We start from the raw sequence: 25,999 nt of genomic DNA, 5'->3' as shown, positions 1-25,999 counted from the left end.
AACAATGAACAAGATGAAAGATATACACGGAAATACTGCAGTGAACACAGGCAGCCTGTTGCGCATGCTTCCCGCGACCAAAGCCACAAAGGAAAGTTTCCTGCACTGCCGCTGCCGGACCTGACGTCAGCATGGTACGAATAACCCGGCTGGAGATCCCTTCCCCCTGCTAGGGAAACGTAACCTATCCTAGCTGAACCAGGACATAATCCACCCCTTTATTCTATACCCTCTGCGTCATGCCCAGCTGCCATTTAGCAGTTAACAATAACAAAACAACAATTTACAAAGGCACAGCATAATTCATGGCATGTTCTCACCCAGAATCAAGTCCCCCTGTGGTACGCATCGGACCTCTCCATTGTTCTGCATCACCCACCAGGTACACGCAGGTCCTTGAGCAAAAACAATCCCGTAGTGGGTTTACCTTTGCCTTTGCCTGGCGCAGGACTAAACCAGACCATTTTTCCCAATATATTCCTCATGCGCACCACAGGGACTTTATCCCCATCTACAGCACATGGAGGTTTTGACTGAGCCGGGCCAGCTCGACTGGCAGATATCCTCTTGTGTTGACTAGCCAGGTGGCCTTTGCTAGATGCATGTCCCAGTCTTTGAAGGTCCCACCTCCCAGTGCTTTCAATGTGGTTTTTAACAGTCCGTTGTAGCGCTCGATCTCCCCAGATGCTGGTGCGTGGTAGGGGATATGGTAGACCCACTCGATGCCATGTCCTTCTGCCCAGGCATTTATGAAGTTGTTTCGGAAGTGTGTCCCATTGTCTGACTCAATTCTCTCTGGGGTGCCATGTCGCCACAGGACTTGGGTTTCAAGGCCCAGGATGGTGTTCCGGGCAGTGGCGTGGGGCACTGGGTAAGTTTCCAGCCATCCAGTGGTTACTTCCACCATTGTGAGCACGTGGCGCTTCCTGCGGCGGGTCTGTGGCAGTGTGATGTAGTCGATCTGCCAGGCCTCTCCATATCTATATTTCAGCCATCGCTCTCCATTCCACTGGGGCTTCACCCGCTTGGCATGTTTGATTGAAGCACACATCTCACATCCGTGGATGATCTCTGCAATGGTGTCAATGGTGAGGTCCACCCCTCGATCTCGAGCCCACCTGTATGTTGTATCTCTACCTTGGTGGCCCGAGGTCTCATGGGCCCACCGGGCTATGAACAGTTCACCTTTGCGCTGCCAGTCCAAGTCCACCTGAGCCACTCTAATCTTAGCAGCTTGGTCTTCCTGCTGGTTGTGTCCATGTTCATCAGTGGCCCGACTCTTGGGTATATGGGCATCCACATGGTCACCTTCACAACAAGGTTTTCCACACGGGCTGCAATGTCCTGCCATACTTCAGCAGCCCAGACAGTTTTACCCTTACGTTGCCAGTTGTTCTGCTTCCATTGCTGCAGCCATTTCCACAGGGTATTTGCCACTGCCCACGAATCAGTGTAGAGGTAGAGCCTCGGCCACTTTTCTCGCTCAGCAATATCCAAAGACAGCTGGACGGCTTTCACCTCTGTGAACTCGCTCGATTCACCCTGTCCCTCAGCAGCTGCAGTGACCCGTCCTGTGGGACTCCACACAGCAGCCTTCCACCGTCGATGTTTTCCCACAATGCGACAAGACCCATCAGTGAACATGGCATATCGCTTCTCCTCAACCGGCAGCTCGTTATATGGTGGGGCCTCCTTAGCACGTGTCACCTCCTGTTCTGGTGACATCCCGGAATCTTTGCTCTCTGGCCAGTTCGTAATCACCTCTAGTATCCCTGGGCGGCTGGGGTTCCCTATTCGAGCCCTTTGTGTTATCAACACAACCCATTTACTCCACATGGCAGCTGTTAAATGATGTGTGGAGGAGGCCTTTCCTTTGAACATCCACCCCAGCACCGGCAGTCGGGGTGCCAGGAGCAGCTGTGTTTCAGTGCCGAGCACTTCTGAGGCAGCCCGAACTCCTTCGTACGCTGCCAGTATCTCCTTCTCAGTTGGTGTGTAATTAGCTTCAGAGCCTTTGTATCCCCGGCTCCAAAAGCCTAGCGGTCGGCCTCGGGTTTCCCCAGGTGCTCTCTGCCAGAGGCTCCAGGTAGGGCCATTCTCCCCGGCTGAGGTGTAGAGCATGTTCTTAACCTCCTGCCCTTCCCAGACTGGCCCGAGGGCTGCTGCTTGGGCAATCTCCCGCTGTATTTGTTCAAAGGATTGTTGTTGCTCAGAGCCCCATTCAAAATCGGTCTTCTTGCGGGTTACGTGGTAGAGAGGGCTCACAATCAGGCTGTAGTTCGGGATGTGCATCCTCCAGAACCCCACAGCGCCCAGGAAAGACTGAGTCTCCTTTTTAGAGGTTGGTGGGGCCATGGCTGTTATCTTGTTTATCACCTCCACTGGGATGTGGCAACGCCCATCTTGCCATTTTATTCCTAGGAACTGAATTTCCCTTGCAGGCCCCTTAACTTTCTCTTGCTTAATGGCAAAGCCGGCCTTCAGGAGGATTTCAATTATCTTCTTCCCTTTCTTAAAGACTTCCTTGGCTGTGTCCCCCCATGCAATGATGTCATCAATGTACTGCAGGTGTTCTGGAGCCCCACCTTTCTCCAGTGCAGTATGGACCAGTCCATGGCAAATGGTGGAGCTGTGGTTCCACCCCTGGGGCAATCGATTCCAGGTGTACTGGATGCCTCTCCAAGTGAACGCAAACTGTGGCCTGCACTTTGGTGCTATTGGAATGGAGAAGAACGCGTTAGCAATGTCAATTGTGGCGTACCACTTGGCTGCCTTCGACTCCAGTTCATACTGGAGCTCCAGCATGTCTGGCACTGCAGCACTCATCGCTGGCGTAACTTCATTCAGGCCACGGTAGTCCACCCTCCACTTGCCATTAGGCTTTCTCACTGGCCATATAGGGCTGTTGAAGGGTTAGTGAGTTTTGCTGATCACCTTCTGGCTTTCTAGTTGGCGGATCAGCTGATGGATGGGGACCAGGGAATCTCGGTTGGTGCGGTACTGCCGCCGGTGCACCGTCCTGGGAGCAATCGGCACTCGCTGCTCCTCAACCTTAAGCCGCCCCACCACTGAGGGATCCTCTGAGAGGCCGGGTAAGGTGGACAACTGTTCAACCTCCTCCAGGGCAGCTACACCAAAAGCCCACCGGTACCCTTTTGGGTCTCTGAAGTACCCTCTCCTGAGACAGTCTATGCCCAGGATGCACGGGGCATCTGGGCCAGTCACAATGGGGTGCTTATGCCAGTCCTTCCCAGTCAGGCTCACTTCAGCTTCCAGTAGGGTCAGCTGTTGGGATCCCCCTGTCACTCCAGAGATGCAGATGGATTCAACCCCACTGCAGCTCGATGGCATCAGGGTGCACTGTGCGCCAGTGTCCACCAAAGCCTTGTACTCTTGTGGGTCTGACGTGCCAGGCCATCGGATCCACACTGTCCAGTAAATCTGATTATCCCTTTCCTCCACCTGGCTGGAGGCAGGGCCCCTCTAATCCTGCTCAGCATCACTCACTGCTTGTAAGAATGATTCACTGGTCCCCTCAAGAGGGTCAGACATAACGTTCACCATTCTATTCTGCCTGGGGGATTTCTGACTGGACACTGGAGCGGCGCTCTTCTTGGAGGACTCCCCTTTCGTGACAGTCTTCTCTTTCAGCTGCTCTACTCGTGCAGCTAGGGCGGCAGTGGGCTGTCCATCCCACCTCCTCATGTTTTCTCCATGGTCGTGGAGGTGCCTCGTGGTGTGTGCCTTCTGCTGCCTTTCTTTTGGGTGGGGAAACATTTACTTCTATTGGCTGAGACATCAGCCCATGCAGGTGGAATGTAGGACATGTCCTCTTCCATTTTCTGGACCCTCTGAGACAGTTCCTCCACAGCTGAGACCCAGGAATGTTGAGATGAAGGGAGATTTCCCTCCTATTGCCGGAGCTTGCCAACCACTCCATCCACTGTCAGAGTGTGGGTGTCTGTCCACCAGGACACTATTGCCAATGCTTTCGAGTGTGCTTCTGGTGCACTCTTCAGGAACTTTCGCCACATTAGGTGTGTGCAAGGGGCCTGATCTGGGTCCATGGGTGACTGCTCATCATTCAGATCACCATAGATCATCTCAAACACAACCAGTTCCCTGAGGTTCTGGATGCCTTTCTCAATGTTGGTCCATTTGCCTAGCTGACATAGGATATCTTCCTTGTAGGGGTGCCTCTCCCTTACACTGAGCAGGAGTCGCTTCCAAAGGCTGAGGGTTTGAGTCTGTTTCCCTATTTCCCTATCAATGCCAGCATCCTTAGCCAAAGATCCCAGCTGCTTGGCCTCTCTCCCCTCCATCTCAAAAGCACTGGCTCCATTGTCCCAGCATCGGAGCAGCCAGGTGCAAATCTGCTCGCCTCCCAGGCGGCCGAAATCTCTCCGCATATCTCGCAACTCAGTTGGGGATAGAGATCGGACGATCACCTCTGGCCCTTCCTCCTGTTCCCGTGATGGGCCTTGCTCATCCCCATCCCCCACTTTGTGAGCTGACTTTCCGGTATATTTTGTTTTCTGTATCGGGGTGACTGACACAGGCACTGGCTGGCTCTCTGGCTCAGCTGCTGTGCTGGTGGAGGTGACTGAGACTGGCTCTGCCTGTTCCCCCGGCCCAGCTGCTGTACCAATAAGTTCATTCTCAGATCCTGCAGCCCTTTCTCTCCCTTGAGGGCAGTGGGTGGTATTTAAGAGGACACGGTAGGCATGGGCAAGTCCCCAACACATTGCAGAGAGTTGTGTCTCCTGGGTTTTGCCATATTGGTAACACGCCCTTTCTAAGCACTCCATCAGCTTCTCAGGGCTCTGCATTTGCTCAGGAGTGAAGTTCCAAAGCATTGGAGGTGCCCACCGACTCAGGCCTTTGCCCATCTTTTCCCACACCCCTTGCCTCTCACTATTATCTGACCTCGGGGCAGGTTTCCAGGCACTGCTATTGTTATAGAAGTGCCGCATGGCCCAAAACAAGATCTGACCGATATTCAGAAAGCATTGTGCCGCAAACACACTGGCCTGGAAGCTCTAAGGATAATTGAAACTTCCAAAAACCGAGAGGCTCTCTTCCCCTGGCTCACCCACAGAGGGGGTGAGACCACTAACAAAAGCCCAGGCAGCAAACAGGTACCGTCCCTTTCCCCACACAGCGATACAAAGGCAGCATAAGTAGTCTGGAGCTCGTATAACAAGACAAGCCCCTTTATACATTTTCCAACAACAACAAACACAAACACTGGGAACACACAGTATAAATAATAATTCAGCCCCACCACACAAGCAAGTGTGCCAGCATTGCAAACATTTTCTTATCAAACAGTACAAATACAAACAGAAAAACTGCACCTAACAGATTGCTCTAACACACTCTGGTCAGGGTCTGTCCCTTTTTGAGCCTTATTTCAACCATCTTGTGCTCCACGTTGGTGTGCCAAAGAAGGCTGAGCTGGTTTAGGCCCTGCCGGGACTGGAGACCACGTTGACGTTGTTCCCTCCCCCACCCTTGGACTGAGTAGGGCACAAAGCCTGGGGTTGAAATAAGGAGAAATTTAATACAACAATGTAATAAATAACAACCTGAACAAAAACAATAGCAATAATAACAACAATAAACAGTAATAACAATAAACGAGACCAAAGATATACAGAGAAATACCGCAGTGAACACAGCCAGCCCGTTGTGCGTGCTTCCTGCGACCAAGCCACAAAGGAAAAGCTTCCCTCCGTGCCTGCGCCAGACCTGACATCAACATGGTAAGAATAACCCAGCTGGAGATCCCTTCCCCCTGCTGTGGAAACTTAACCCTGTCCTAGCTGAACCAGGACAGTATGTATCTTTTAAGGTGTCTCAGAAGGCTGTTTGAAAGTTGCAGTGACATAAATTCATCCTGTGTTCTCACAGCATAGCATATATATCCACAGAATATTTCAAAGTTGTGTTTAACATGAAAAACCAAACAAAACCCAAGAAAACGTGTAATTTGCTGTCTTTGAAAGGTGTTTCTCTTCTTTTCCCCACTTGTAATTTAAGATAATGTTGCTCAGGTAGCCAAAACTGACTCTTCTCCCTGGAGGTATGTAGAAGGGTGTAGCACTTCCTCATTTTGCACCTGCTTCGAGCTGCACTTGTGTAGTGTGTGACCCCCCAGAAGCAACTCCCTCTAGTTTACCTGGGGAATGGTTTGCATGTTAATTTACTGTTGGCTTTAATGAGTCATTCACAAGTTCTTTAGAGGATTGGGGCTCACATCCTTTGCTCACGTTTTTTGCAGTCAGGGTGAGAGCAATGATTCTTGAGCACCAGGAGGAGGCTCATGCACAGTCAAGGTCTGCAGAGGCAGGAAGACCAAACTGGCCAGGTCTTCCTCAGGCCTCCGTGGGCATGACTTACTTCCACAGCATCCTTTGTCTTGTCCCAGTGTTGGGGCCACTGTTCAACGAGCTGTTTCTCTCCAGCTGCTTGTCTGTAAGTGTGCTCTCACAAGTAGACATCAGTGCTGAAGAAAATCTCTGGTTTACTGCAGTCTGTTACTAGGTAGACAAGTAAACCCCAAGGCAGGAGTTGCGCACCACTATTAGAACTCTGAATGATGCTCAAAAATCACTTGGTGATATCTAATGGGTTCGAAATATTGTTGGAATCACTAACGATGATATTGCTCCACTTTTATCATGGCTACAAGGTACCGATGCAGCAGAACCCCGTATATGTACCACAAAACAACAAGAGGCCTTGGATAAGATAGCACAAAAAATTTCTTCTCATTGGAGCTCTCGCCGTCTGGAAGACACTGCAATTTCTGTTTATGTTGTCAATGTTGCAAACCATCCTTTCAGTGTTTTATGTCAATGGATTAAAAAGAAAAAGGGGGAGTTGTGGAGAAGTTTTTGGAAGATAACGGCCACCTGGTCCTGGATACCGACATGAGTAACTCTCTGCTAGCTGCCCCTGTGAAAAGAACTCACTGTTCAATGTTCCTCTCTGGCTTGCCACTGCATAGAGAGCTATTGTTTAGCAAATTCCTTAACTAGAGATATGGAGTGAAGTTGAAACATTGAGTAGGAGGTCCATAGACTTGTGCTTCTTGCGTGTGCTTCTCGCGTTGCACCAATGAGATATGAGTTATATTGTGTGGACAGTAGCTTAGAACCAATCACAGTTTGTTTAGCTGTATGCGATCACGCCTTAATAGTATATAAGATACTCTGTGCTTAATAAAATTGGATCAAGCTGGCAAACCATATTGATGTTATTCTTGATACCCGGGCTTTATATGTCGACAGGAGTCAGTCCAAAATGGCCAGCAAAAACAGACCCTGGGGTTTTCCATGGCTTCTGGAGGTACAGACTTGGATCTGTGACATCTCCTTGCTGATATTACCCTGGGAGGTAGCTCATCTGATGATACAAACCACCTGAACTTGTGCTATGCCTGGTTAGCGGCATGCCACCAGTGCTCATCAAGAGTGACCTGGGCCAGCAAGAAGAGGCTACAAAGCTCCTTCACACAGAAGAATTTTCACTTTTGAGCTGAATGGGCTTTTTGCAAGTACACTTGCTTTTGAGCATGTAAGGGAAAGAATGTTGGTTTTGCATAATGTCGCGGATGAAAGTATTGACACGGTAGTGATTTAGAAAAATAATCTAGATTTATTAATAACTAACAACTATTTGTCAATACAAAATAACTCAGAAAGAAAAGTGACTTATTCAGGTTCTAAAATGACAATATTCACTCTAACTTACTTAACGGTACCTTAATTTATACACATATGTACATGCGCATACACAAACCAGACATATACATACAGAAACAAATGTATTTGGATTCGGTAAAATGAACACAAAAGGGACAAACACACGGGAACAAGGGCAAGGGTACGTACCCCCCCACACACACACACACCAATAAACAGGTGAAATAGAAGCTAGCTCAAAGAAAATTCCCCTCTCTCTTTTAGAGCAAATACTCCCAATGCCTTGGCATTCCTCAACGGGCGAAAATTGAGACTCGAGCGGGTGGACTTCGCCCTGGCCTTCCGTCTGGAGCAGATGACACCTGAGAGGCATCCCAGCTCAGGGGAGATGCTGGTCACAGGCCCGCTGCGATCCAGGAGAGCTCAAAGGGTCTCTCTGGTGGTCACAGTTTATAGGATCCAAGATAATTGACTTTTGTCGAATGCTATCTGGTGCCTTCCGGCAGTTGCACAAGAATTTGAATAACATGCAACCCTGTTGTTTTTCCATCTGACCACATCTCAGGCACAGGTGTGCCAGGCCATCAGGAGATGATGGGCCATTATAACCTCTTCCAAGAAATTGGGAGGGGCAGGAGCCAGGCTCGTCAGGGTTATCAGCCCTTATCTCCACAGATTGGTGTATGGCTTGTGGAAACGTGGATGGAATGGCACCTGGCACCAAGCAGCCCAACAAGGAGGGCAGGGAGGGGTAAGAATTGCACCACGACACATAATAAGCCTGATGGGAATGGCTGGAGTGATTCACCAAAGCAATCAGGGAGATCAGTTCACAACCATTGAAATCCCTGGCCTAGGGCTAGAAGACAAGTGGACTTTTTGTCAACTGTGGTGACCCATTACTTTGAACTGGCTTTAGATGGATGCAGATAGCAAAAGAATTGGGGAACCTGAATTTCGAACTTTCCCATCTTAGTACGCTTGCGTGATGTGCTCATGCATATTAACTTCTTCGCCTTGGAGAAAGCCAAGGTTCATTTCCATGAACTTGCGACATATGAACACATACCTGAAGGGGCGTATCGGTAGGCGGTTTGGGAAGTCTGTACACCCTGTAGTACTCAGCCAATGAGGAATCAGGGGAGGGAACTTGTGGCCGGGAGAAAGGGATATAAACCATTGCACGATGGCTGTTGGGCGCGTCCACCTGGTGGGGCGCCCGGTCTTGCACTAATGTAATAAAGAGTGCTTCAACCGCATCCTGTCTGAGCCGTTGATAACTGGCAACTGAGCATTTCTCACAAGCATGTACAAAAAAGCTTTTGCTTTTTTTGCAAGTACACACTTTTGAGCAAGTGTGGGAGCTAAAGGGATCTTTCTGGGGATTGCATTTCGACATGGCTGGGAAGGGCCTTGTCAGTCCTCTCCCATGATCCACACAGAACTGCTCCGCCTCATCTCACCCACAATCCGCTTAGCACTGGGGAAAAGCCTTCCTCTCTGGAGGCTTGGCTCTGCTCCCCCTGAGCCATCACATCCTTTGGAAGGAAATTCTCAATCAAAAGAACTTTTGCCCACTTGCAGCCTTCTGTGGGGACAGCACACAGACAGCAGTGCTGAGCTGTAGCCACAGCACTGGCAGTGGCCAAGCTGTTGCCAGTGGGAGACGCATTCCCATGGAGGGGGAACCACCCCATCCCTCTCGCTGGCTCACCCTGACACCAGGAGCAACATCCAACGTCCCCCCTGTTCCATGTCACAAACACATGGTACTCACACAGCAGAGATGTGGGCACTGAGCAGATGTCTCCAGAGGGAGACCAGGGCCATTGCTAGTCAGATCTTGCTCCTGAGGTCCCTCCTCTGAGATACCCACCACAGCATGTCTCAGATCCCTATGACACCCAGTTTCATATCAGTAGGATACAGTGTGCCGTACAATGCATTAATCCTCTTTTAATGGATAATGGCAAAAATTTACCAAATTTAGTAAAATGCTGAATATCTGGGTAATAAATATAAAGCCTTGTATAAACAAAATTCAAAATCTTTTCCCCAATCAAGCTGAAGAAACACATGTGGTAAATGGCAATCAGACCAGAAGCTGTGTAAAGAATCTCCTTTGGTTAAGTGGTGACTGTATGCCTATCTGCCCTAAAGTAGTATTACCCATGTGGTTGTGATGAGAAGAGTGCTTTAAGGAACTCAGCTATCTTATTTCTGATCAAGATTTGTATGTAATTCATCTGCACGTAAAATAACAGAGGGATGCAATGGCTCATGAGCCCAGTAAGAAAAATAAAACCAAATAAAAATTCTATTGTTTAGGGTAGCATACTTGTCTTGAAAATTTTTTCATCACATCACCAGAACTCATGCAGCTTTTAAGAAATCACAGCCATTGACTACAGACATGTTTTAAATCAGTTATTTATTGATAAAATAATATAAAAATGAAAGCATTTACAACAGCCAGTACGTTTTTCTACAATGATCATGTACAATACATTAATGTGTTTAAGAGTCTTAAATACTGTTTTGGCATTTTTAAATTGAATTGATTCAACACAGAGTGGTCTGTCAGTTGGCAGGGCTCTTCTTTGCCCCGATAAATTGATACCAACTCTAACAAATCAGGAGGTAGTTTGCTGGTAGACATTATTAGATGAACTGATATAGCTGGAAAAATCAGTGAAGCTTTGGGTGCACAAATCTGGAAGTTTGCAGAAGGGCTTCAGTGACTTAAAGTCTGTCCATTTCTTCCCATCATACCAGTTATTTAATAAAAGTGTATTACTTCTTCTAGCGACCCATGTGCTTTCTTTGTCCTTATACCATCATGGTTATGATGAAATATAATTCTGACAAAGGCACAAAGCAATAACATGATTGAATAATAATGGTACAGTTCATTTCACTAACAAGACTGGCTGTTGGCTGCTGTATCTTTGATGTTTGCTTGGGAACATAGCTGTGACTAACCCTGCTGTTAATGATTTTGCTATCAACTGAAAATAAGAAATGTTTGATTTTAATATGAGTACAGAATTAAGAGATATTTTAGTAGAAATTGTTTGTTCACATTTATTGCCCTTCATACCAGCAACCAAATGCTACTCTAAAATCCCCGTATAGCCCCATACCAAGGCTGAAGGGATTGGTCAAAATTAACTAGTAGGAGTGTTTGGAACCTAGGTAACAAACACAATTTGATTTATAAACTGATTTATGATGCATACATAGAACTAGAAGAATACACGTAGCTGTCAAAATCTAGGATTAATGGGAACTGAGGAAAACCAACTGTAACAGCTTCCAAGTACCTGCCAAGAAACTGTGTCCTTAAGCAGAAGGTAATTCCAGCAGGGGGAGATTGTGACCACTGACTCATGGACCACCCACTCACATTACACCCCAGACCCATTTCTAGATATTTCTAACCTTTACTGCACAGAATCGGAAATAGGAGGGGAATATGTTAATGATTTCCAAGAAAGTATATGTTTATGCATGAATACTTAATGACTATGTATGAATAAGTTCGATATAAAATGTGTAATTTTGGTGCTCGGTGTGCGCTGTTGGTGAGAGCACTCCCCTGCGCACCCGGCCATTAATAAGAAGTGTCTGCTTACCTACATCACATTGGTGTTGATAAGTTTTTATCCGGGTTTTCGGTGACACTGCCAACTGACATTTACAAACTGAAATTCAAAAAACTATTTTCTAGAGTGCTTCCTGCTCATGAACATCCTCATGAAGCTGAAAACCTTTCCTTGGCAACTTGCTGTTTTTTCACACCATACCCAGGGCCTGCTCATCATTGGTTTAGTGCTAACTTTAAACATCTGCTATGAGGAGGAATGTGTAAGAGCTACACGAATACAGTGCAAGAAAAAAACAGTATCTGACTTAGCAGCCTTGACACAAGTAAAAGACGGATGAGCCGTTCCTGCGCTGCCTGAAAGCCCGTGTACACACACGCATACAAACTAATACATGTGCACAGTTGTGGGTGTCACTTTTTTCCTTGCCATTCCTGGAACAGGTTTCACATTAGCTGAGCAGCAGCACCACCGTGTGACGCATCTGTGTCATGCCCTGTAGAGTTACACACCCATGTATCAACGCTGTGCTCACCGGACAGGGAGGGGCACGGCTACTGGTCACCAGCCACAGAGCCTCCTGCCAAATCATTCTGTGGGCACTTAACTTTAGCTTTACCCTGTTTCATTCGCACTCACGCTTGAGGCACGGACGGCTGATCCAGTGATCTGTCAGCTCCCAGAGCATCAGCCCTGGAAGGTGCTGGGAACTTGTCGACAGATACAGCCCGGGTATCAAGGATAACACCAATATGGTTTGCCAGCTTGATCCAATTTTATTAAGCACAGAGCATCTTATATACTATTAAGGCGTGATCGCATACAGCTAAACAAACTGTGATTGGTTCTAAGCTACTGTCCACACAATATAACTCATATTTCATTGGTACAACGCGAGAAGCACATTCAAGAAGCACGAGCCTATGGACCTCCTACTCAATGTTTCAACTTCACTCCATATCTCTAGTTAAGGAATTTGCTAAATAGCTCTCTATGCAGTGGCAGCCAGAGAGGAACATTGAACAGTAAGTTCTTTACACAAGGGCAGCTAGCAGAGAGTCACTCATGTCGGTATCAAGGACCAGGTGGCCGTTATCTTCCAAAAACTTCTCCACAACTCCCCCTTTTTCTTTTTAAGTGATCCAGACCCCTTCTATTGTTCAGTCCATCGTTCTCATAAAACACTTCCACACACAGGTTAATACCATTAAAAGGATTACAATGACAATTTAAAATTCAGATCCGCAATTGTTGGGGAACCCTGGATACAGCGAGAATTTAGAGTGCCCTTCCTCACAAACTGGAAACCCTACGTGATGCATCCATCCGTAGGTGAGGCATCCAAAGTCGCTGCAAGCAGGTCCAGCCTTTAAAGTAACAGGCCAAAATAACTGGCAACTTTCTTTGAGCGGAAACATCTGATTTCATCCTCCTGTTGGGTTCCACCTGGAGCCTGGCCAGTACTCCAGGGGGAAAATGAAGGGAATTTCTAAATAAGGTTAAACACTTGAGCTCTCTTCTTCCTTATTAATAACTATATTTTATCTAAACTACATTTTGCACAAGTGACTAGTAAGCCTATATATTTCATTAAGGAGTTACAAGAATTGGCAGCTGTAGTGTAGTTTGTCCTGTTGCAGTAGCAAACATTACTCAGACATTCTGCTTAAAAGATCAGTCAAAGAGACCGCAAACTGTCGGCACAGGGGCACCCACAGCACCCACAGCTGGATCCTGAGTGCTGGCTGCCTCCTTCTCTTCGTTTACGGGTGATTCGTTTGCCTCCTGATGATATGCAGGGCGAGTGAACCAACTCGGCACCCAGAGAGGTCCTTCCCCTGTGGAAACACACATGTAACCTCTACCATTAAATAAAACAGGTGATGGTCCTTCCCATTGTCCTGTTCGAGGATGTTTATAATTTACAAAAAACTGAGGTAAAGATTGTGATCTCCCAGATTTTATAGTAGCATGATGGATAACAACGGGCAGCTCTTCTCTTCCCTCTGTAATACTAAGATAATTTAAAGTGAACAAAACTTTGTTCAATCTTTGAATTGGGTCATTTTCATCATTGCTTTTCTGTCTTTTCAAATAATCTTTTAACATTTGATGTGCTCGTTCAACTATAGCTTGTCCAGTAGGAGAATGAGGTATGCCTGTAAGATGTTTTATATTCCAAATACGCATAAATTTTGCTACACTTTGACTAACATAGGCTGGTCCATTATCAGTTTTTATTTGCACTAGAACGCCCATGACTGCAAAACATGCTGTCAGATGTTTTTTGACATGTAATGCTTTTTCTCCTACTTGGGCTGTAGCCCAGATAAATTTTGAAAAGTTATCTATTGATACATGAACATATTTCAATCGTCCAAATTCTGGAACATGAGTCACATCCATTTGCCATAACTCTAGAGCCTGAAGACCTCTAGGATTTACTCCCAGACCCAGACCTGGGCCATGATGACTACATTGAGGACAGGCACGTACTATACCACTTGCTTCTATTTTTGTTAAATTGAACTGTCTTTGTAAAGAACGAGCATTTTGGTGAAAAACATCATGACTGTTTCTGGCTTGTTCAAATGCATTTAAAGGTGGTAAGTGTGTAACTAAACTGACAGCTTGATCTGCTTTTGTGTTCCCTTCTCCTAAACCTATATGCCATAAATGGCTACGAATATGAATAATACAGTAAGGCTGATTTCTCTTATTCAGAATGTGTCTCAACTGCTGAAATAGTTGGTTTAACCTTACGTTTTTCGTTCTTTTTAAAAGTGCATCATCTATTCTCTGCACAATTCCTACAACATAAAGAGAATCAGATACAACATTTAAAGGTTCCTGTGGCCAATTTTGAAAAGCCCAAGACAGTGCTTTCAACTCAAGAGTCTGTAAACTGTCTTGGTTGTCACCCTGTAAAATATGCTTTTGCCACTCAGTATCTTTTTTCCACATGCATACAGCTAAGTGAGTTCGTTTTCCAGCATCAGTGAACACAGTTCTTCCATCAACAGGTAAAAATGATACATATGGCCTTTCAATCCATTGTTGGCCACCTAATACTTGCCACATTCGACCTTTAGGTTGTTTATTATGAGTAACTCCAGAAAAACCCAATACAGCTTCTTGCATAGGCAATGAATGCCGCAGCATCCATTCTAAGTCTTCTGAACGGATTGGAACACTAATGTCCTCTGGTTCCACACCCGCAATTTCACATACACGATCTCTACTTTTTCTGATGAGAAGCCCAAGAGCTTCTGACCGTGTCAATACTGAGATTTTTGGTTGCGTCTGTAAGAAAACCCATTCTAAAATCACCATCTCTCCATCTTGAAAACCTTCCTCTCTCAACTCCTCTTTTTTTCTTTTTAATCCATTGACATAAAACACTGAAAGGATGGTTTGCAACATTGACAACATAAACAGAAATTGCAGTGTCTTCCAGACGGCGAGAGCTCCAATGAGAAGAAATTTTTTGTACTATGTTATCCAAGGCCTCTTGTTGTTTTGTTGTACATATACGGGGTTCTGCTGCATCGGTACCTTGTAACCATGATAAAAGTGGAGCAATATTATCGTTAGTGATTCCAACAATATTTCGAACCCATTGGATATCACCTAGTAATTTTTGAGCATCATTCAAGGTTCTAATAGTGGTGCGCAGATGGATCTTTTGTGGACGTATCTGTGTATCTGTGATGATCCATCCAAGATATTTCCATGGTGCCAAGCGCTGAATCTTTTCTGGTGCTACAATCAATTTCTTTGTGGCCAATGATTGGATTATACTTTAAACAAGTTCATCAGAAATCTCATGTGGGTGTGCAAAAAGAATATCATCCATGTAATGATATATCAGCATCTCAGGGAACTGTTGACGCAACGGTGTCAACGCCCATGCTACATATAACTGACACAAGGTTGGTGAATTTTTCATTCCTCGAGGAAGCACTGTCCATTCATATCTTTGGCTTGGGCCTTCGCGGTTTACTGCTGGTAAAGTAAATGCAAAGCATTGAGTGTCAGTTTGATGCAGTGGAATGGTAAAGAAACAATCTTTTAAGTCTATTATGAAAAGAGACCAACCAGCAGGCAACATGGTAGGGGTAGGAAGTCCAGGCTGCAAAGCACCCATAGATTGCATTTGTGCATTTACAGCTCGCAAGTCCTGTAATAAACGCCATTTTCCAGATTTTTTCAGTATAATAAATATAGGAGTATTCCAGGGACTTACTGAGGGTTGAATGTGACCAGCAACTAATTGTTCTTGAACCAATTGTTTTGCAATTTTCAGCCGTTCTTTTGTCATTGGCCATTGATCTACCCATACAGGTGTTTCTGTAAGCCATGTAAGGGGCAAGATGGGCAGCTGTTGATCAATGGCCATTACTAAAAAAGCTGCTTATCAGTAGTCAATACTGCACCAATCTGCGACAAAACATCTCTTTCTATCAGTCCTTGAATTCCAGCCGGTAATGACATAACATATGGTCGTAACGTGACTCTTTGTTGATCTGGGAATATAATAGATACTGGATCAGTACTTAAGGCAGGTACTTCTACACCCCCTACTCCCAATACTCTTGTAACAGGCTTTTGTACAGGCCAGTGATGTGGCCAATGTTGTTTATTAATAATAGTGATGTCTGCTCCTGTGTCTAATATAACTTGTATCTGCAAGTGGGTTGAGCCCTTATGTAAGGTGTCTGTTTGTTCTGGTCGACTAGATAATTCTTGAGTGAATAAAATGGCAGGTCCAGTAGAGCCAAAACCTTTTGCTCCTCTTTCGTTATGATGTTTAAGAGACAAATCACCGGCTTTAGGTTGTGAATTCCACAGGGCAATGATTTGAGCTATTTTGCTGCCAGCAGGAATCGTCAGGGGAGGAAACAGCGTATAGGCCATGACATGAATTATTTCAGTGTAGTCAGCATCAATTACTCCTGGTAAAATTATAAATCCTTTTATTCTGGAGGAGGATCTTCCGATTAACAAACCTCCTAATCCACCTGTAACATACTCTGGTACAAATAATGGTCCTTTTGCAGTAGTTGGAATTAAAGTGACTTTGTTATCTGTTAAGGTGACATCTATTGCTGTTGCCACATCCACCCCGAGACTTCCGTATGTGGCTGGTGCATGTTGGGAAAGGTATCCATTGTCGATTGAGGAGGAACAGCCATTTTTGTTGACGCGCGTTGTCCTACCGCGCTGCATCTCCCGTTTCCCGATCGGAGACAAGCTGCAGTTGCATGAGAGGATCTATTACAATTGTGACACCATACCGCTGTTTTTTGACAATTTTTTCTAAAGTGTCCACTTTCTCTGCAATGAAAACATGGACCCATATCCTGAATAAATTTCCTCCTTTCTGGTATTTTATTGCTCATCTTAGTAACAGCAGCAACTACTGGTTTTTCTCTTTCTACCTGTAAAGCACTTTTCACAGCAGAGGCAATCATGGCTGCTTGGGCATTCTGTTCTGCCCTGGAAGCACGTAATAACATTTTATCAACAGGGGCTTCTTTTGGTAAACCTGCTAATATAGTCCTTGTCTTGGTATTAGCATTCTCAAAAGCTAACAACCGAAACATATAGTCTTTCATCTCATCAGGTAAATCTGCTTGATCTTTTATAGCTTGAGATAGTCGATTAATAAAAGCATTATATGGTTCTGAAACTCCTTGTCGAACAGCTGCAAATGGAGATGACCTTTTCCCTTCACGAATCTGTAGAAGAACCTGGTGAGCTAGATGTTGTGACATTTGATGAAAAATTGAAGGAAAAGTCACCTGCACGTTAGTGGTGGCATATGGGTCTTGACCTGTTAGCATATCTACAGTCACAGCATAGAATGGATCATTCTGATCATATTGATGCTTATTTAATTCAGCAATTGCAAGTTGTTTCCATGTTCTTTCCCAAATTATATATTGCAAAGGAGTCAGCAGAAGTGAAGCAATATTCTGACAATCAGCAGGAGCCATCAAATCTGCTGTAAATATGTATTTTATAATGTTCTTTGCTGCTTCTGATTTTAGTCCATAAGTAGTTATGGTCTGTTTTGCTTGTTGTAAAATTTTCCAATCATGTGGTTCCCATTTCCCAGCTCCACCATCAATAATCACAGGGCAAGCTAAAGATCCAACTGTTTTCCAACCTCCTTCTAAAATAGCATCTCTGATTACTCCAGTCCATCGTCGTTGCACAGGATCAAGGTTAGATACTGTAGTATGATAAGATGGAAGTTGTTGTGTAGCCGGAGCTGTATTTGTTGTAGTTGCTGTTGTCGGTGGTATCAGTGGTGGTGCAGAAGGAATTGCAGGGCCTTCATTAGAGAGCCACCAAGTGGTAGATTTTAAAGAGTCCTTTTTTATCTCAGCACTGGAATGCAACTCCTCCAGTTTTTTCATTAGTTGATGTAACAGTTTATCATTTTCTAGGTCATCTGCAGCAGGAGCTGCTGGAGGCGTGTTACTGCCAGAGTTATTAGCTGACGATGAGGAAGAGGAGGAACCAGAAACCGGAAGGGGTGGTTATGCTCGTGGGTGGCAGCTAGATCCACCTTGCTCCGCCTCCTCTTTCTTAACGTCCTCCATCTTAGAAACAGTCTCCTTCACTGCCGTTTTATTCTCAGTTGAAACCGGAACCGCACTGCTCGTACCCCCCCTTCCACACGAGCTATGACTTCTGCTGCAGAAGTAGCAACAGGACCTGACATACCACGAACTGGCAACTTAGTAACATCAAGGCCAAAAAATTTCGCCACTTGACGATGTGGTGTGGCTGCTGCTTTGTTCACCTCTGTGTTATCTGATTGTAACGCCTCTATTGCTGCAGCGGCGACCTTCCGCTCAGCTTTCATCTCTTGTAAAGCAGTAATCACTTCCCACCACACCGATCCAAGTTCCTTTGCTTTCTTTCCTGCTTTTCCACCCTTTATAGTAAATTTCCACAGTAAATCTCCTACTGCCCTCCACTCAGAGAGATTAAATAACATAGAGGCACTAAGACAAAGCTGTTGTTCCTGTGCCCATTGCACCAAGTCTTCTAACTTGGACTGACTCACATCACTACCTTTCTTAGAGAGTATACTTGTGAGGAGCCTTACCGCTGCTACCACTTCTTGTGCCATAGCAGCTTACCTTCGCAGAGGACAGCCTGCAGAACTGTCTACTAACTCCAGAAGTGCGTCTATGCGCCGGCTTCTGTGTTTCTCTGCGCTGCCTTGATCCGAAGTTCTCCGCTCATCGCCACATCCTGGTCGATGTTTTGAGAAAAAGGTCGCCCCCTTGTCCCTGTTCGGGCACCAATTTGTCGACGGATGCAGCCCGGGTATCAAGAATAACACCAATATAGTTTGCCAGCTTGATCCAATTTTATTAAGCACAGAGTATCTTATATACTATTAAGGCGTGATCGCATACAGCTAAACAAACTGTGATTGGTTCTAAGCTACTGTCCACACAATATAACTCATATCTCATTGGTACAACGCGAGAAGCACATTCAAGAAGCACGAGCCTATGGACCTCATACTCAATGTTTCAACTTCACTCCATATCTCTAGTTAAGGAATTTGCTAAACAATAGCTCTCTATGCAGTGGCAGCCAGAGAGGAACATTGAACAGTGAGTTCTTTACACAGGGGCAGCTAGCAGAGAGTTACTCATGTCGGTATCCAGGACCAGGTGGCCGTTATCTTCCAAAAACTTCTCCACAGGAACTGGGCTCCAGATCTGGTCATTCCGGTTTGTTTCGGAAGGACTGCATTTGTCATTATAGGCACCCTGAGGGTGCACTAACTCTTAGCATGGTTAAAGATATATCACATGTTAGACTAATCTCTTTTCCTTGCTGGATCTGAGGAGAAATATGGAAGAAATAATGCAACCCATATGAGTCCTCAGTGAGGCAATGACTTGGGGTTTTTGAAGTTTAAGAAATGATGCCTGCATAGGCTTCAAGCAATAGATAGGGAGACTGTACAGAGGCTCATAGCTGAAAAGAAAGAGCAGGAATAAAGATCGGTAAATCCATGTCAATATTGCTTGGGGACACAATAATTTTGTCCAAGCTAAAAGTGAAGTTCTATATGATTATCATCCACTCCTTTGGAGCTGTGCTTTTGCAGGCACAGCTCAACAATGAAGCACGCTCCCCTGATGGACTAAGATGATTTTGTCTTTTATCAGATGCCAGATTTTATAATGTTACAACTTTCTAAATAAGCAAATCAGGGTCAAGTCAACATTATGTCATTCCCTCAATACTGGCCAGGTTTATACTCGATGTTTTTAAATACAAAAGAGAGAACCATTTTGTAGAAGACAAAAAGGCAATATTACATTTTTTTCATGGCACAAGTGTGCCCAACATTTATTGTGCACATTTACATTTAAACAATTTTGTTGATTAGACTTTTGGCATGGTGCTAATGCCTGACTGAAGCAAGAACTGGAAAAGACCTGAGATGGTTATGAACTAAAGACAGGAAGAATCTGATTATCCTTCTTTCAGTAGTAACCAACCTTTGGGGTTCAAGCATAAACGGAAAATGTTTTCAAACAGCTTTTTCTGATTTATTCATGCTTTTGCAAGTAAACAACAATGTTGTATAAAATAATCAACTCTTCCAGCTGAAAGAAATAGCAGAAGAAAAACACCTATTTTAGTATTTCTGTTCTTCCTCTCACTCCCTGTCCATAGGTATGATAGCGGTCAGCTTACAAATGCAAATCTACATCAGAAACACCATCACATGTCGTTTTTTTCAGATGAAAAATAAAACCAAGTCTTTTGAACACTGACATCCCCAAAGAATGTATTCCCAAACCAGTCTACTGCGAATTTGTTTGAGACAACAGCCAGCAAATTCAGTAATGGAAGAGGCCACGTATGCTGCACCTGCTAGACATTATCAGTTGCCCCAAAACTTCATGTGAACGTGGCACAGAAGAGCACGGTTTTCCAGAAGCCTGTGTGAAAAAAAAATACAATACAATAAAATACAATAAAAATAAAAAATAAAATAAAAATAATAATAAAATAAAAAATAGTATAAAATAAAATAATAATAAAATAAAACAAAAAAAAAACCAAAATAAAAAATAAAATACAATAAAAAACTCTTATGCTCTTTAATAATTGCCCACTACAACTTGGAATGCCAGAACAAGGGATGAAGTCTTTTGACTGCAATCCTACATCTTTCATAAAGAGGTGAGAGCTGAAAGAACAAATGTGCATCATGCACACTATCAACGGCTTTATAGCTCCCATAAAATCTTCTTTCATACAGTTGTTTACAGGCTATAAAATGTAAGGGGATGCTGGACCAAGCTTGGAAACTCACCGTGCTAAGCTCTGTGCAAGAAGTAATAACAAGGCAGTTTCCATTTCTGAGAACTCAACAGTGTAAGCAGGGACAAAACACACTAGCTGGATGACACAAACAGACTGTCGGAATAATGTGCTCCTCTGGGACTGCTGACAGCACTGTCAGCCCTCTGATACCCAGGCTGTGGAGACCCTTGGTTCCATGGGGCTAATGTGAGTCAGGAAGCAGAACAGCGCATGCACAAGTCATGCACCAGCTCATTTCAGTGACCTCTCAGAAATCCCTGAGCATCAAAATGCAAGCATTACTGGCTGCCTTCTTCACCAATACTCTCTGACTGGCTGTTGTTAAAGCATCATTTAAATATAATTTCCATAATCCATAACTTTGTTTAAACCATTTTACTCCAGCACTAGTTACTGCAGATAACTGAGAACTCACTGTGCTTAACGTTGAAGATGTGATGATATGACAGGCCCTTCCTCACTTAACAGAGGCCACAGGCAGTTTGATGATACACCTTAACACTAATGAACAGTTTATGCTAACCTTTAAGTAGTTCTTCTGATTTTAAAAGTCAGGATAGATACATCAGTCTAATAAAATGAATTCCTTAATCCCTTCAAAACACTGATAAGGCCTCAAGTATGTGTCAAGAAACAAACCAGGTGGTTTACGTTGCTGGGGAAGTCTGTCCTCCACAGAACAGCCTATCCCCTAGCAGATCAGCTTCTGATTCAATAGTGCTTAAGACTGAATATTAAATTAAACTCTTTTCAGTTTACTATGTTAGTAAGCTGAAGACTGCAGTGACTGAAGACTGGACTGAGGCAAATTCCTTTCCTGCAGGAGAGCCAGGTCCCATCAGAGGAGCAGGGAGGGCAACAGCCAGGGCGGCAGCAGCACTCTGTGCCTGATTTCCACCTGCCACCACACACATGTTAGAGCCCCAAGTGAACCCCGTTGAAGCTCGGCTTTACATGGCACTTGTCACTTTGTAACAGGTATCTACCCTTCTGATAAAGCCAGAGGTGCCTACACCCCGTTAGGCCTGGTCCACAAGTCAAAAGCTTCACATAGAGCAATATTTGACTTTGCTTCAAGGACTATTTCGAGCACAGGTGATCCATCAGCCCCTTCTGAACAGTCCTACTGCCGAGGATTTTGTCAGAGTCTCCTTGCGTAACTTGGTTTCAGCCTTCCTGCTTCTTTTATTCACTTGGATCAGTATGTTCTCACTATGCCATCTAGTACCACAAACCCCAGGTACTTGAGTGATTATTTTAATAAAACTTAAAACTCACAGAAGGCTGTTGTGGACTGTCTACATTACATTTAAGCACAAAGGATTTACCTTTATGAGTTCTACTGCTCCTATACTCTCACTTTGCCATCTCAACTGCTCAGAATTCTAGCACATGTACAGACAGCTCGGCATCTTTCTGGTCCCACAATAAAGCATTACACACAGAGACATCATTCTCTATGTGCATTGTTCAGACAATATTTTTGCATACTATGTTATTTTTAACCCCTAAAACTCATGGGCATTTTTGGTGAAGCAAGTTTACTCTCCTCTTACGGCTGTAGTTTTTTTCCTACTCAAAAGATATGCAAGGCATCTTCCTCATTAGCGATATGTACATACATATAAACAGCCTCGAAGCTGATTCTGTTTTGGTTCTGTTTATAAAGAAAAGCATGAGAACTGAAAAAACTTTGTCCCCAAGATTAGCATTCACTTTTTGCTTCAGTTTTAAGGTCTGACCTTTTTAAGTGCTTTATTACTACAAGATACCCCCAGGCATAACATTTTACCCAACTAAAGTTTTCACACCATTAAAAACACATTCTACTGTGTTAGTTCTACAACAGTAATTGCACTGGCACACAATTTATGTTGCTACTGGTAATCTTTCACTGCCAGATACCAAAACCTTGGAAGGGAAGGGAAGCAGCATGGGCTCTGCTGTGCAGGGAACTGCTGCTATTGGGAATGACCTCATAGTTATCCATGCTGACTTGCCCTTTTTGGAGTTGTAACCTGGCATATGCTAATCCTGTTAACTGCACCAGAGCATAAAAATAGGAGTCACAGCTCCATCAGAGAAGGGATTCTTCTAAACAGCTTAGGAAGAGACAGGGTAAGGACAGGGTAGGTGAAAGCCTAAGCAAAGGATCTTGGCTTCATAGTTATTTCTGTTGCTGTAAAACTAAACTCCAAGAAAATGGGTAAGTCTGAGCTTGCATAAATTTTATTTTGTTCGAGGGCTGTATTCAAAAGCAAAAATATATTGTATGATAAAAAGCCCTCCATGCCATCTCAAAACAAAAACACTTCTCTCTTTCCCATCATTGACTGTTTAACTTAATATACAATGTAATTTTTTATTACTCATATTGCTTTCCAAATGCTAGCAGTGCTAAATTTAACAATTTCTTTATATGTAGTTAGATTTCTGCTTCCAGAATTAAGAGGTTTGGCTTCCATTTTCAACTAGATATTAAAGTTTAAGAAGAAATTCAAAACCAGTGCAATGCAAAAATTTTTTCAATACACTGTAGATAGACTATTATCAAACAAATAGGAATCAGAAAAACTAAAATTAGAAAAACAGCACAAGCATTCATAAAAAAAGGTATTTAAAAGCTCCTAAAATTTTATTTAGTGTAGCCATTCTTCTATAGCTTAAGTAACCAGAGTGAAGATGAAAATGGAAGATTGTGTAACACCATGAAATTCTGTACCTTCTCATGCCTGTATCGTAGCCAGCTGTTCTCATACCTTTCATTGTACTCAGCCAGATTCTCAAGGAAGTGATGTCAAGCTGCAGTGGTCCATCACAGCCGCCTATATACATCTATCTAATAGTACATATACACAGAAGTAAAGAAGGTACAAGCTATTGACACCCTCTGAATCATAAGGCTCAAAACAGGGTTTTAGTCATCCCTCTCGATTCATCTCTTGGATAAAAACATTTTTTGAGTATGGCAGGATAGTTTCTTGTATTTCTGTTTGTAGTAAAGTCCTGAAGTTCTACATCATGGTTTGGAAGAGACTTCAAAGAAGCTGGTTTTGCAACATATCTACCAATGCTAAACCCAAAGCATATACTAGCACGTCAAGGCCAAAACAACTGTTTCTGAAGCCCTAAAACTGAGAACTTCAGGGAAACACAGCAGATACTACAAATGTCATGCCTGAATCAAGACAGCACGCTGGAAATCTCTCCCAGCTGACCCATCCCAGGTGATGCTGGCTACAACATAGCTCCCCTGTTCCAAACCGATGTGACTATTTTGGGCCCAAAGGCTATGAATTAGTGTTTATTAAAAGGAGTACTAACTAGCAACAATGCTTTCAAGGTCTTAACATACCCTGGGCCATGCTGAAGCACATCCTTAGGTGTCCACAGGGTGGCAGCAGGTTGATGCAGCCACCTCTGCTCTTCACCATGGGGTCCACACCATGGCTAGTTTGCAGTGAGAGTGTCCCCACTTCACAAGGTCAGTCAGTGCTCTTCTTCCATCACATTGTATATTTATGGCATAATTTCCCACTTCAGTGATCCTTGCAACTTCCTATGGTCTTCCTGGGGTTTTCTGAACCTGCATGGTGATTTCATGATTACACTCCACAAATGATGTCCTCCAGGCTAAATAAAGAAAGTGTAACAGACCAGGGTGTTGAGAAAAGGCAAAAAGCATAAAGCTGTCAATTAAAGATGAATCTGTCCTACTGAAACTGATATTCATCTAATTTACATTGCAAAAACTTGTAAGGACTTGAGACAGATTATGTTTTTCTTCTAGCAGACTGATGAAAACCACTAATACCAGGGAAAAAGTTCATAACAACTTTGAGAAAGCACTATATTAGATGTCTTTTGGTTGCTAAAAAGGCATTACAAGAGTTACCATGGATAAAAATAACTGAATATATGATGTGCTATGATACTATGATAGCACCCAACACTGCTGGCTCAGCAAATCACAGTCAGAGGGTGCAGGTAGAGCACAGGCCCAGCAGAGCTTAGAAGTTAGTAGTTTAGTTTGACTAATGACTTGTTTTGCCTTTTTTTTTTTCCCCTTAATGTAAAGAACCATGTGTTCTCATATTTTCTGTATGTTAACACCGGGCTCTTTTGACAGTGTGCCTCAGAAGATACTTTGTTAATCCTAAACTTACGGAATAACATCCAGTCATTGTCTTTTTCTTTTGAAGAACAGTATGACAGTAGAAGAGGAGCCTGCAGTGGATAGCAGCTTGTGGTCAAAATCCAGCACAAATGAGCTGCACTGGCTGCAGAGGACAGCCTAATGCTCATGGTTCAAGGCAATATACCAGTCCAGAATACGGGACATAAGCCCTCACTGAAAGGACATGAGTGCTCATCAGGAGTGACCCGGGCCAGCAAGAGGAGACTACAAAGCTCTTTCATAGGGGGATTTTCACTTCTGAGCTGAAGAGAAGATAGTATGGGAGCTAAAGGGATCTGTCTGGGGATTGCATTTCGACATGGCTGGGAAGGGCCTTGTCAGTCCTCTCCCATGATCCACACAGAACTGCTCCGCCTCATCTCACCCACAATCCGCTTAGCACTGGGGAAAAGCCTTCCTCTCTGGAGGCTTGGCTCTGCTCCCCCTGAGCCATCACATCCTTTGGAAGGAAATTCTCAATCAAAAGAACTTTTGCCCACTTGCAGCCTTCTGTGGGGACAGCACACAGACAGCAGTGCTGAGCTGTAGCCACAGCACTGGCAGTGGCCAAGCTGTTGCCAGTGGGAGACGCATTCCCATGGAGGGGGAACCACCCCATCCCTCTCGCTGACTCGCCCTGACACCAGGAGCAACATCCAACGTCCCCCCTGTTCCATGTCACAAACACATGGTACTCACACAGCAGAGATGTGGGCACTGAGCAGATGTCTCCAGAGAGATACCAGGGCCATTGCTAGTCAGATCTTGCTCCTGAGGTCCCTCCTCTGAGATACCCACTACAGCATGTCTCAGATCCCTATGGGGAGGTGGATTCTGAGTCCTATGCCCTCCCTCCCCAAGGCAGGGGTAGGGGCAGCGCCATGGGGAGATTTGGAGAGGGGCAGCTGGGCACATATTGGGAGCAGGAGGCCATGGGCTGTGGAAGGGGCACTCTCAGACATGACAGTGACAGCTTCTCTTGGGATGGAGGTCAGCAGGAGGCTTAGGCCATTCAGTTGGGGTTTATTTTTAACATATTGTGGGAGACATTGGCCTGTCAGCCTCACACAGCCTCTGGAAAGCAGCTAGGCTGTGATGAGAAACAGGCCTTGGGAGAAAGATAAGAACTG

This window comes from Athene noctua, chromosome Z, assembly GCF_965140245.1.
Source record: "Athene noctua chromosome Z, bAthNoc1.hap1.1, whole genome shotgun sequence".
NCBI lineage: Eukaryota > Metazoa > Chordata > Aves > Strigiformes > Strigidae > Athene > Athene noctua.
The sequence above is the reverse complement of the archived record's forward strand: the minus strand, read 5'-3'. Positions refer to the sequence as shown.